Source organism: Salvelinus alpinus, chromosome 3, assembly GCF_045679555.1.
Source record: "Salvelinus alpinus chromosome 3, SLU_Salpinus.1, whole genome shotgun sequence".
In the NCBI taxonomy this organism is placed as follows: Eukaryota; Metazoa; Chordata; class Actinopteri; order Salmoniformes; family Salmonidae; genus Salvelinus; species Salvelinus alpinus.
In genome coordinates, this window is record NC_092088.1 from 106598274 (window position 1) to 106611155 (window position 12882).

Sequence of the window (12882 nt, forward strand, 5' to 3'; positions counted from 1 at the left end):
CCACTACCACTATATGATTAGAGCCATAAAGGCACTAGGCATCTACCACCCCACTACCACTATCAGATTAGAGCCATAATGGAGATTAGGTATCTACCACCCCACTACCACTATCAGATTAGAGCCCTAATGGAGACTAGGTATCTTCCACCCCACTACCACTATCAGATTAGAGCCATAATGGAGACCAGGTATCTACCAACCCACTACCACTATCAGATTAGAGCCATAATGGAGACTAGGTATCTACCACCCTACTACCACTATCAGATTAGAGCCATAAGGGCACTAGGCATCTACCACCCCGCTACCACTATCAGATTAGAGCCATAAGGGCACTAGGCATCTACCACCCCGCTACCACTATCAGATTAGAGCCATAAGGGCACTATACATCTACCACCCCACTACCACTATCAGATTAGAGCCATAATGGAGACTAGGTATCTACCACCCCACTACCACTATCAGATTAGAGCCATAAGGGCACTAGGCATCTATCACCCCACTACCACTACCAGATTAGAGCCATAATGGAGACTAGGTATCTACCACCCCACTACCACTATCAGATTAGAGCCATAAGGGCACTAGGCATCTATCACCGCTCTACCACTACCAGATTAGAGCCATAATGGAGACTAGGTATCTACTACCCCACTACCACTATCAGATTAGAGCCATAAGGGCACTAGGCATCTACCACCACACTACCACTATCAGATTAGAGCCATAAGGGCACTAGGCATCTACCACCCCGCTACCACTATCAGATTAGAGCCATAAGGGCACTAGACATCTACCACCCCACTAACACTATCAGATTAGAGCCATAATGGAGACTAGGTATCTAACACCCCACTACCACTATCAGATTAGAGCCATAAGGGACACTAGGCATCTATCACCCCACTAGAATACAGGAACCATTTTCTCAAGATTAAATTAATTGATACCACCGCACTACCACTATCAGATTAGAGAATACAGGAACCATTTTCTCAAGATTAAATTAATTGATACCACCGCACTACCACTATCAGATTAGAGCCATAATGGAGACTAGGTATCTACCACCCCACTACCACTACCAGATTAGAGCCAAAATGGAGACTAGGTATCTAAAACACCACTACCACTACCAGATTAGAGCCATAATGGAGACTAGGTATCTACCACCCCACTACCACTATCAGAGTAGAGCCATAATGGAGACTAGGTATCTACCACCCCACTACCTCTATAAGATTAGAGCCATAAGGGCACTTGGCATCTACCACCCCACTACCACTATCAGATTAGAGCCATAAAGGCACTAGGCATCTACCACCCCACTACCACTATCAGATTAGAGCCATAATGGAGACTAGGTATCTACCACCCCACTACCACTATCAGATTAGAGCCATAAGGGCACTAGGCATCTATCACCCCACTACCACTATCAGATTAGAGCCATAATGGAGACTAGGTATCTACCACCCCACTACCACTATCAGATTAGAGCCATAATGGAGACTAGGTATCTACCACCCCCCTACCACTATCAGATTAGAGCCATAATGGAGACTAGGTATCTGACACACCACTACCACTACCAGATTAGAGCCATAATGGAGACTAGGTATCTACCACCCCACTACCACTATCAGATTAGAGCCATAATGGAGACTAGGTATCTTCCACCCCACTACCACTACCAGATTAGAGCCATAATGGAGACTAGGTATCTACCACCCCATTACCACTACCAAATTGGAGCCATAATGGGGACTAGGTATCTACCACCCCACTACCACTATCAGATTAGAGACATAATGGAGACTAGGTATCTACCACCCCACTACCACTATCAGATTAGAGCCATAATGGAGAGTAGGTATCTTCCACCCCACTACCACTATCAGATTAGAGCCATAATGGAGACTAGGTATCTACCACCCCACTACCACTATCAGATTAGAGCCCTAATGGAGAGTAGGTATCTTCCACCCCACTACCACTATCAGATTAGAGCCATAATGGAGACTAGGTATCTACCACCCCACTACCACTATCAGATGAGAGCCATAATGGAGACTAGGTATCTACCACCCCACTACCACTATCAGATTAGAGCCATAATGGAGACTAGGTAACTACCACCCCACTACCTCTATAAGATTAGAGCCATAAGGGCACTTGGCATCTACCACCCCACTACCACTATATGATTAGAGCCATAAAGGCACTAGGCATCTACCACCCCACTACCACTATCAGATTAGAGCCATAATGGAGATTAGGTATCTACCACCCCACTACCTCTATCAGATTAGAGCCCTAATGGAGAGTAGGTATCTTCCACCCCACTACCACTATCAGATTAGAGCCATAATGGAGACCAGGTATCTACCAACCCACTACCACTATCAGATTAGAGCCATAATGGAGACTAGGTATCTACCACCCTACTACCACTATCAGATTAGAGCCATAAGGGCACTAGGCATCTACCACCCCGCTACCACTATCAGATTAGAGCCATAAGGGCACTAGGCATCTACCACCCCGCTACCACTATCAGATTAGAGCCATAAGGGCACTATACATCTACCACCCCACTACCACTATCAGATTAGAGCCATAATGGAGACTAGGTATCTACCACCCCACTACTACTATCAGATTAGAGCCATAAGGGCACTAGGCATCTATCACCCCACTACCACTACCAGATTAGAGCCATAATGGAGACTAGGTATCTACCACCCCACTACCACTATCAGATTAGAGCCATAAGGGCACTAGGCATCTATCACCGCTCTACCACTACCAGATTAGAGCCATAATGGAGACTAGGTATCTACCACCCCACTACCACTATCAGATTAGAGCCATAAGGGCACTAGGCATCTACCACCACACTACCACTATCAGATTAGAGCCATAAGGGCACTAGGCATCTACCACCCCACTACCACTATCAGATTAGAGCCATAATGGAGACTAGGTATCTACCACCCCACTACCACTATCAGATTAGACCCATAAGGGCACTAGGCATCTACCAACCCACTACCACTATCAGATTAGAGCCATGAGGGCACTAGGCATCTACCACCCCGCTACCACTATCAGATTAGAGCCATAAGGGCACTAGACATCTACCACCCCACTACCACTATCAGATTAGAGCCATAATGGAGACTAGGTATCTACCACCCCACTACCACTACCAGATTAGAGCCATAATGGAGACTAGGTATCTACCACCCCACTACCACTATCAGATTAGAGACATAATGGAGACTAGGTATCTACCACCCCACTACCACTATCAGATTAGAGCCATAATGGAGAGTAGGTATCTTCCACCCCACTACCACTCTCAGATTAGAGCCATAATGGAGACTAGGTATCTACCACCCCACTACCACTATCAGATTAGAGCCATAAGGGCACTAGACATCTACCACCCCACTACCACTATCAGATTAGAGCCATAATGGAGACTAGGTATCTACCACCCCACTACCACTATCAGATTAGAGCCATAACTAGGCACTAGGCATCTAAGTAGGTATCTTCCACCCCACTACCACTATCAGATTAGAGCCATAATGGACACTAGGTATCTACCACCCCACTACCACTATCAGATTAGAGCCATAATGGAGACTAGGTATCTACCACCCCTCTACCACTACCAGATTAGAGCCATAATGGAGACTAGGTATCTACCACCCCACTACCACTATCAGATTAGAGCCATAAAGGCACTAGGCATCTACCACCCCACTACCACTATCAGATTAGAGCCATAATGGACACTAGGTATCTACCACCCCACTACCACTATCAGATTAGAGCCATAATGGAGACTAGGTATCTACCACCCCTCTACCACTACCAGATTAGAGCCATAATGGAGACTAGGTATCTACCACCCCACTACCACTATCAGATTAGAGCCATAAAGGCACTAGGCATCTACCACCCCACTACCACTATCAGATTAGAGCCATAATGGAGACTAGGTATCTACCACCCCACTACCTCTATCAGATTAGAGCCCTAATGGAGAGTAGGTATCTTCCACCCCACTACCACTATCAGATTAGAGCCATAATGGAGACCAGGTATCTACCACCCCACTACCACTACCAGATTAGAGCCATAATGGAGACTAGGTATCTACCACCCCACTACCACTATCAGATTAGAGACATAATGGAGACTAGGTATCTACCACCCCACTACCACTATCAGATTAGAGCCATAATGGAGAGTAGGTATCTTCCACCCCACTACCACTATCAGATTAGAGCCATAATGGAGACTAGGTATCTACCACCCCACTACCACTATCAGATTAGAGCCATAAGGGCACTAGACATCTACCACCCCACTACCACTATCAGATTAGAGCCATAATGGAGACTAGGTATCTACCACCCCACTACCACTATCAGATTAGAGCCATTAGGGAACTAGGCATCTATCACCCCACTACCACTACCAGATTAGAGCCATAATGGAGAGTAGGTATCTACCACCCCACTACCACTATCAGATTAGAGCCATAATGGACACTAGGTATCTACCACCCCACTACCACTATCAGATTAGAGCCATAATGGAGACTAGGTATCTACCACCCCTCTACCACTACCAGATTAGAGCCATAATGGAGACTAGGTATCTACCACCCCACTACCACTATCAGATTAGAGCCATAAAGGCACTAGGCATCTACCACCCCACTACCACTATCAGATTAGAGCCATAATGGAGACTAGGTATCTACCACCCCACTACCTCTATCAGATTAGAGCCCTAATGGAGAGTAGGTATCTACCACCCCACTACCACTATCAGATTAGAGCCATAATGGAGACCAGGTATCTACCAACCCACTACCACTATCAGATTACAGCCATAATAGAGACCAGGTATCTACCAACCCACTACCACTATCAGATTAGAGCCATAATGGAGACTAGGTATCTACCACCCCACTACCACTATCAGATTAGAGCCATAAGGGCACTAGGCATCTATCACCCCACTACCACTATCAGATTAGAGCCATAATGGAGACTAGGTATCTACAACCCCACTACCACTATCAGATTAGAGCCATAATGGAGACTAGGTATCTACCACCCCCCTACTACTACCAGATTAGAGCCATAATGGAGACTAGGTATCTACCACACCACTACCACTACCAGATTAGAGCCATAATGGAGACTAGGTATCTAACACCCCACTACCACTATCAGATTAGAGCCATAAGGGACACTAGGCATCTATCACCCCACTAGAATACAGGAACCATTTTCTCAAGATTAAATTAATTGATACCACCGCACTACCACTATCAGATTAGAGAATACAGGAACCATTTTCTCAAGATTAAATTAATTGATACCACCGCACTACCACTATCAGATTAGAGCCATAATGGAGACTAGGTATCTACCACCCCACTACCACTACCAGATTAGAGCCATAATGGAGACTAGGTATCTTCCACCCCACTACCACTATCAGATTAGAGCCATAATGGAGACCAGGTATCTAACAACCCACTACCACTATCAGATTAGAGCCATAATGGAGACCAGGTATCTACCAACCCACTACCACTATCAGATTAGAGCCATAATGGAGACTAGGTATCTACCACCCCACTACCACTATCAGATTAGAGCCATAAGGGCACTAGGCATCTACCACCACACTACCACTATCAGATTAGAGCCATAAGGGCACTAGGCATCTACCACCCCGCTACCACTACCAGATTAGAGCCATAATGGAGAGTAGGTATCTTCCACCCCACTACCACTATCAGATTAGAGCCATAATGGACACTAGGTATCTACCACCCCACTACCACTATCAGATTAGAGCCATAATGGAGACTAGGTATCTACCACCCCACTACCACTATCAGAATAGAGCCATGAAGGCACTAGGTATCTTCCATCCCACTACCACTATCAGATTAGAGCCATAATGGAGACCAGGTTTCTACCACCCCACTACCACTATCAGATGAGAACCATAATGGAGACTAGGTATCTACCACCCCACTACCTCTATCAGATTAGAGCCATAATGGAGACTAGGTATCTACCACCCCACTACCACTATCAGATTAGAGCCCTAATGGAGAGTAGGTATCTTCCATCCCACTACCACTATCAGATTAGAGCCATAATGGAGACCAGGTATCTACCACCCCACTACCACTATCAGATGAGAGCCATAATGGAGACTAGGTATCTACCACCCCACTACCTCTATCAGATTAGAGCCATAATGGAGACTAGGTAACTACCACCCCACTACCTCTATAAGATTAGAGCCATAAGGGCACTTGGCATCTACCACCCCACTACCACTATATGATTAGAGCCATAAAGGCACTAGGCATCTACCACCCCACTACCACTATCAGATTAGAGCCATAATGGAGATTAGGTATCTACCACCCCACTACCACTATCAGATTAGAGCCCTAATGGAGAGTAGGTATCTTCCACCCCACTACCACTATCAGATTAGAGCCATAATGGAGACCAGGTATCTACCAACCCACTACCACTATCAGATTAGAGCCATAATGGAGACTAGGTATCTACCACCCTACTACCACTATCAGATTAGAGCCATAAGGGCACTAGGCATCTACCACCCCGCTACCACTATCAGATTAGAGCCATAAGGGCACTAGGCATCTACCACCCCGCTACCACTATCAGATTAGAGCCATAAGGGCACTATACATCTACCACCCCACTACCACTATCAGATTAGAGCCATAATGGAGACTAGGTATCTACCACCCCACTACTACTATCAGATTAGAGCCATAAGGGCACTAGGCATCTATCACCCCACTACCACTACCAGATTAGAGCCATAATGGAGACTAGGTATCTACCACCCCACTACCACTATCAGATTAGAGCCATAAGGGCACTAGGCATCTATCACCGCTCTACCACTACCAGATTAGAGCCATAATGGAGACTAGGTATCTACCACCCCACTACCACTATCAGATTAGAGCCATAAGGGCACTAGGCATCTACCACCACACTACCACTATCAGATTAGAGCCATAAGGGCACTAGGCATCTACCACCCCACTACCACTATCAGATTAGAGCCATAATGGAGACTAGGTATCTACCACCCCACTACCACTATCAGATTAGACCCATAAGGGCACTAGGCATCTACCAACACACTAACACTATCAGATTAGAGCCATGAGGGCACTAGGCATCTACCACCCCGCTACCACTATCAGATTAGAGCCATAAGGGCACTAGACATCTACCACCCCACTACCACTATCAGATTAGAGCCATAATGGAGACTAGGTACAGTGGGGAGAACAAGTATTTGATACACTGACAATTTTGCAGGTTTTCCTACTTACAAAGCATGTAGAGGTCTGTAATTTTTATCATAGGTACACTTCAACTGTGAGAGAAGGAATCTAAAACAAAAATCCAGAAAATCACATTGTATGATTTTTAAGTAATTAATTTGCATTTTATTGCATGACATAAGTATTTGATACATCAGAAAAGCAGAACTGAATATTTGGTACAGAAACCTTAGTTTGCAATTACAGAGATCATACGTTTCCTGTAGTTCTTGACCAGGTTTGCACACACTGCAGCAGGGATTTTGTCCCACTCCTCCATACAGACCTTCTCCAGATCCTTCAGGTTTCGGGGCTGTCGCTGGGCAATACGGACTTTCGGCTCCCTCCAAAGATTTTCTATTGGGTTCAGGTCTGGAGACTGGCTAGGCCACTCCAGGACCTTGAGATGCTTCTTACGGAGCCACTCCTTAGTTGCCCTGGCTGTGTGTTTCGGGTCGTTGTCATGCTGGAAGACCCAGCCACGACCCATCTTCAATGCTCTTACTGAGGGAAGGAGGTTGTTGGTCAAGATCTCGCGATACATGGCCCCATCCATCCTCCCCTCAATACGGTGCAGTCGTCCTGTCCCCTTTGCAGAAAAGCATCCCCAAAGAATGATGTTTCCACCTCCATGCTTCACGGTTGGGATGGTGTTCTTGGGGTTGTACTCATCCTTCTATTCCTCCAAACACGGCGAGTGGAGTTTAGAGCAAAAAGCTCTATTTTTGTCTCATCAGACCACATGACCTTCTCCCATTCCTCCTCTGGATCATCCAGATGGTCATTGGCAAACTTCAGACGGGCCTGGACATGCGCTGGCTTGAGCAGGGGGACCTTGCGTGCGCTGCAGGATTTTAATCCATGACGGCGTAGTGTGTTACTAATGGTTTTCTTTGAGACTGTGGTCCCAGCTCTCTTCAGGTCATTGACCAGGTCCTGCCGTGTAGTTCTGGGCTGATCCCTCACATTCCTCATGATCATTGATGCCCCACGAGGTGAGATCTTGCATGGAGCCCCAGACCGAGGGTGATTGACCGTCATCTTGAACTTCTTCCATTTTCTAATAATTGTGCCAACAGTTGTTGCCTTCTCACCAAGCTGCTTGGCTATTGTCCTGTAGCCCATCCCAGCCTTGTACAGGTCTACAATTTATCCCTGATGTCCTTACACAGCTCTCTGGTCTTGGCCATTGTGGAGAGGTTGGAGTCTGTTTGATTGAGTGTGTGAACAGGTGTCTTTTATACAGGTAACGAGTTCAAACAGGTGCAGTTAATACAGGTAATGAGTGGAGAACAGGAGGGCTTCTTAAAGAAAAACTAACAGGTCTGTGAGAGCCGGAATTCTTACTGGTTGGTAGGTGATCAAATACTTATGTCATGCAATAAAATGCAAATTAATTACTTAAAAATCATACAATGTGATTTTCTGGATTTTTGTTTTAGATTCCGTCTCTCACAGTTGAAGTGTACCTATGATAAAAATGACAGACCTCTACATGCTTTGTAAGTAGGAAAACCTGCAAAATCGGCAGTGTATCAAATACTTGTTCTCCCCACTGTATCTACCACCCCACTACCACTACCAGATTAGAGCCATAATGGAGACTAGGTATCTACCACCCCACTACCACTATCAGATTAGAGACATAATGGAGACTAGGTATCTACCACCCCACTACCACTATCAGATTAGAGCCATAATGGAGAGTAGGTATCTTCCACCCCACTACCACTATCAGATTAGAGCCATAATGGAGACTAGGTATCTACCACCCCACTACCACTATCAGATTAGATCCATAAGGGCACTAGACATCTACCACCCCACTACCACTATCAGATTAGAGCCATAATGGAGACTAGGTATCTACCACCCCACTACCACTATCAGATTAGAGCCATTAGGGAACTAGGCATCTATCACCCCACTACCACTACCAGATTAGAGCCATAATGGAGAGTAGGTATCTTCCACCCCACTACCACTATCAGATTAGAGCCATAATGGACACTAGGTATCTACCACCCCACTACCACTATCAGATTAGAGCCATAATGGAGACTAGGTATCTACCACCCCTCTACCACTACCAGATTAGAGCCATAATGGAGACTAGGTATCTACCACCCCACTACCACTATCAGATTAGAGCCATAAAGGCACTAGGCATCTACCACCCCACTACCACTATCAGATTAGAGCCATAATGGAGACTAGGTATCTACCACCCCACTACCTCTATCAGATTAGAGCCCTAATGGAGAGTAGGTATCTTCCACCCCACTACCACTATCAGATTAGAGCCATAATGGAGACCAGGTATCTACCAACCCACTACCACTATCAGATTACAGCCATAATGGAGACCAGGTATCTACCAACCCACTACCACTATCAGATTAGAGCCATAATGGAGACTAGGTATCTACCACCCCACTACCACTATCAGATTAGAGCCATAAGGGCACTAGGCATCTATCACCCCACTACCACTATCAGATTAGAGCCATAATGGAGACTAGGTATCTACAACCCCACTACCACTATCAGATTAGAGCCATAATGGAGACTAGGTATCTACCACCCCCCTACTACTATCAGATTAGAGCCATAATGGAGACTAGGTATCTACCACCCCACTACCACTATCAGATTAGAGCCATAATGGAGACTAGGTATCTACCACCCCACTACCACTATCAGATTAGAGCCATAATGGAGACTAGGTATCTTCCACCCCACTACCACTACCAGATTAGAGCCATAATGGAGACTAGGTATCTACCACCCCATTACCACTACCAAATTGGAGCCATAATGGGGACTAGGTATCTACCACCCCACTACCACTATCAGATTAGAGACATAATGGAGACTAGGTATCTACCACCCCACTACCACTATCAGATTAGAGCCATAATGGAGAGTAGGTATCTTCCACCCCACTACCACTATCAGATTAGAGCCATAATGGAGACTAGGTATCTACCACCCCACTACCACTATCAGATTAGAGCCCTAATGGAGAGTAGGTATCTTCCATCCCACTACCACTATCAGATTAGAGCCATAATGGAGACCAGGTATCTACCACCCCACTACCACTATCAGATGAGAGCCATAATAGAGACTAGGTATCTACCACCCCACTACCTCTATCAGATTAGAGCCATAATGGAGACTAGGTAACTACCACCCCACTACCTCTATAAGATTAGAGCCATAAGGGCACTTGGCATCTACCACCCCACTACCACTATATGATTAGAGCCATAAAGGCACTAGGCATCTACCACCCCACTACCACTATCAGATTAGAGCCCTAATGGAGAGTAGGTATCTTCCACCCCACTACCACTATCAGATTAGAGCCATAATGGAGACCAGGTATCTACCAACCCACTACCACTATCAGATTAGAGCCATAATGGAGACTAGGTATCTACCACCCTACTACCACTATCAGATTAGAGCCATAAGGGCACTAGGCATCTACCACCCCGCTACCACTATCAGATTAGAGCCATAAGGGCACTAGGCATCTACCACCCCGCTACCACTATCAGATTAGAGCCATAAGGGCACTATACATCTACCACCCCACTACCACTATCAGATTAGAGCCATAATGGAGACTAGGTATCTACCACCCCACTACTACTATCAGATTAGAGCCATAAGGGCACTAGGCATCTACCACCCCACTACCACTACCAGATTAGAGCCATAATGGAGACTAGGTATCTACCACCCCACTACCACTATCAGATTAGAGCCATAAGGGCACTAGGCATCTATCACCGCTCTACCACTACCAGATTAGAGCCATAATGGAGACTAGGTATCTACCACCCCACTACCACTATCAGATTAGAGCCATAAGGGCACTAGGCATCTACCACCACACTACCACTATCAGATTAGAGCCATAAGGGCACTAGGCATCTACCACCCCGCTACCACTATCAGATTAGAGCCATAAGGGCACTAGACATCTACCACCCCACTAACACTATCAGATTAGAGCCATAATGGAGACTAGGTATCTAACACCCCACTACCACTATCAGATTAGAGCCATAAGGGACACTAGGCATCTATCACCCCACTAGAATACAGGAACCATTTTCTCAAGATTAAATTAATTGATACCACCGCACTACCACTATCAGATTAGAGAATACAGGAACCATTTTCTCAAGATTAAATTAATTGATACCACCGCACTACCACTATCAGATTAGAGCCATAATGGAGACTAGGTATCTACCACCCCACTACCACTACCAGATTAGAGCCATAATGGAGAGTAGGTATCTTCCACCCCACTACCACTATCAGATTAGAGCCATAATGGAGACCAGGTATCTAACAACCCACTACCACTATCAGATTAGAGCCATAATGGAGACCAGGTATCTACCAACCCACTACCACTATCAGATTAGAGCCATAATGGAGACTAGGTATCTACCACCCCACTACCACTATCAGATTAGAGCCATAAGGGCACTAGGCATCTACCACCACACTACCACTATCAGATTAGAGCCATAAGGGCACTAGGCATCTACCACCCCGCTACCACTACCAGATTAGAGCCATAATGGAGAGTAGGTATCTTCCACCCCACTACCACTATCAGATTAGAGCCATAATGGACACTAGGTATCTACCACCCCACTACCACTACCAGATTAGAGCCATAATGGAGACTAGGTATCTACCACCCCACTACCACTATCAGAATAGAGCCATGAAGGCACTAGGTATCTTCCATCCCACTACCACTATCAGATTAGAGCCATAATGGAGACTAGACATCTACCACCCCACTACCACTATCAGATGAGAACCATAATGGAGACTAGGTATCTACCACCCCACTACCTCTATCAGATTAGAGCCATAATGGAGACTAGGTATCTACCACCCCACTACCACTATCAGATTAGAGCCATAAGGGCACTAGACATCTACCACCCCACTAACACTATCAGATTAGAGCCATAATGGAGACTAGGTATCTACCACCCCACTACCACTATCAGATTAGAGCCATAAGGGCACTAGGCATCTATCACCCCACTACCACTATCTGATTAGATCCATAAAGGCACTAGGCATCTACCACCCCACTACCACCATCAGATTAGAGCCATAAAGGCACTAGGCATCTACCACCCCACTACCACTATCAGATTAGAGCCATAATGGAGACTAGGTATCTACCACCGCACTACCACTATCAGATTAGAGCCATAATGGAGACTAGGTATCTACCAACCCACTACCACTACCAGATTAGAGCCATAATGGAGAGTAGGTATCTTCCACCCCACTACCACTATCAGATTAGAGCCATAATTGAGAGTAGGTATCTTCCACCCCACTACCACTATCAGATTAGAGCCATAATGGAGACTAGGTGTCTACCACCCCACTACCAC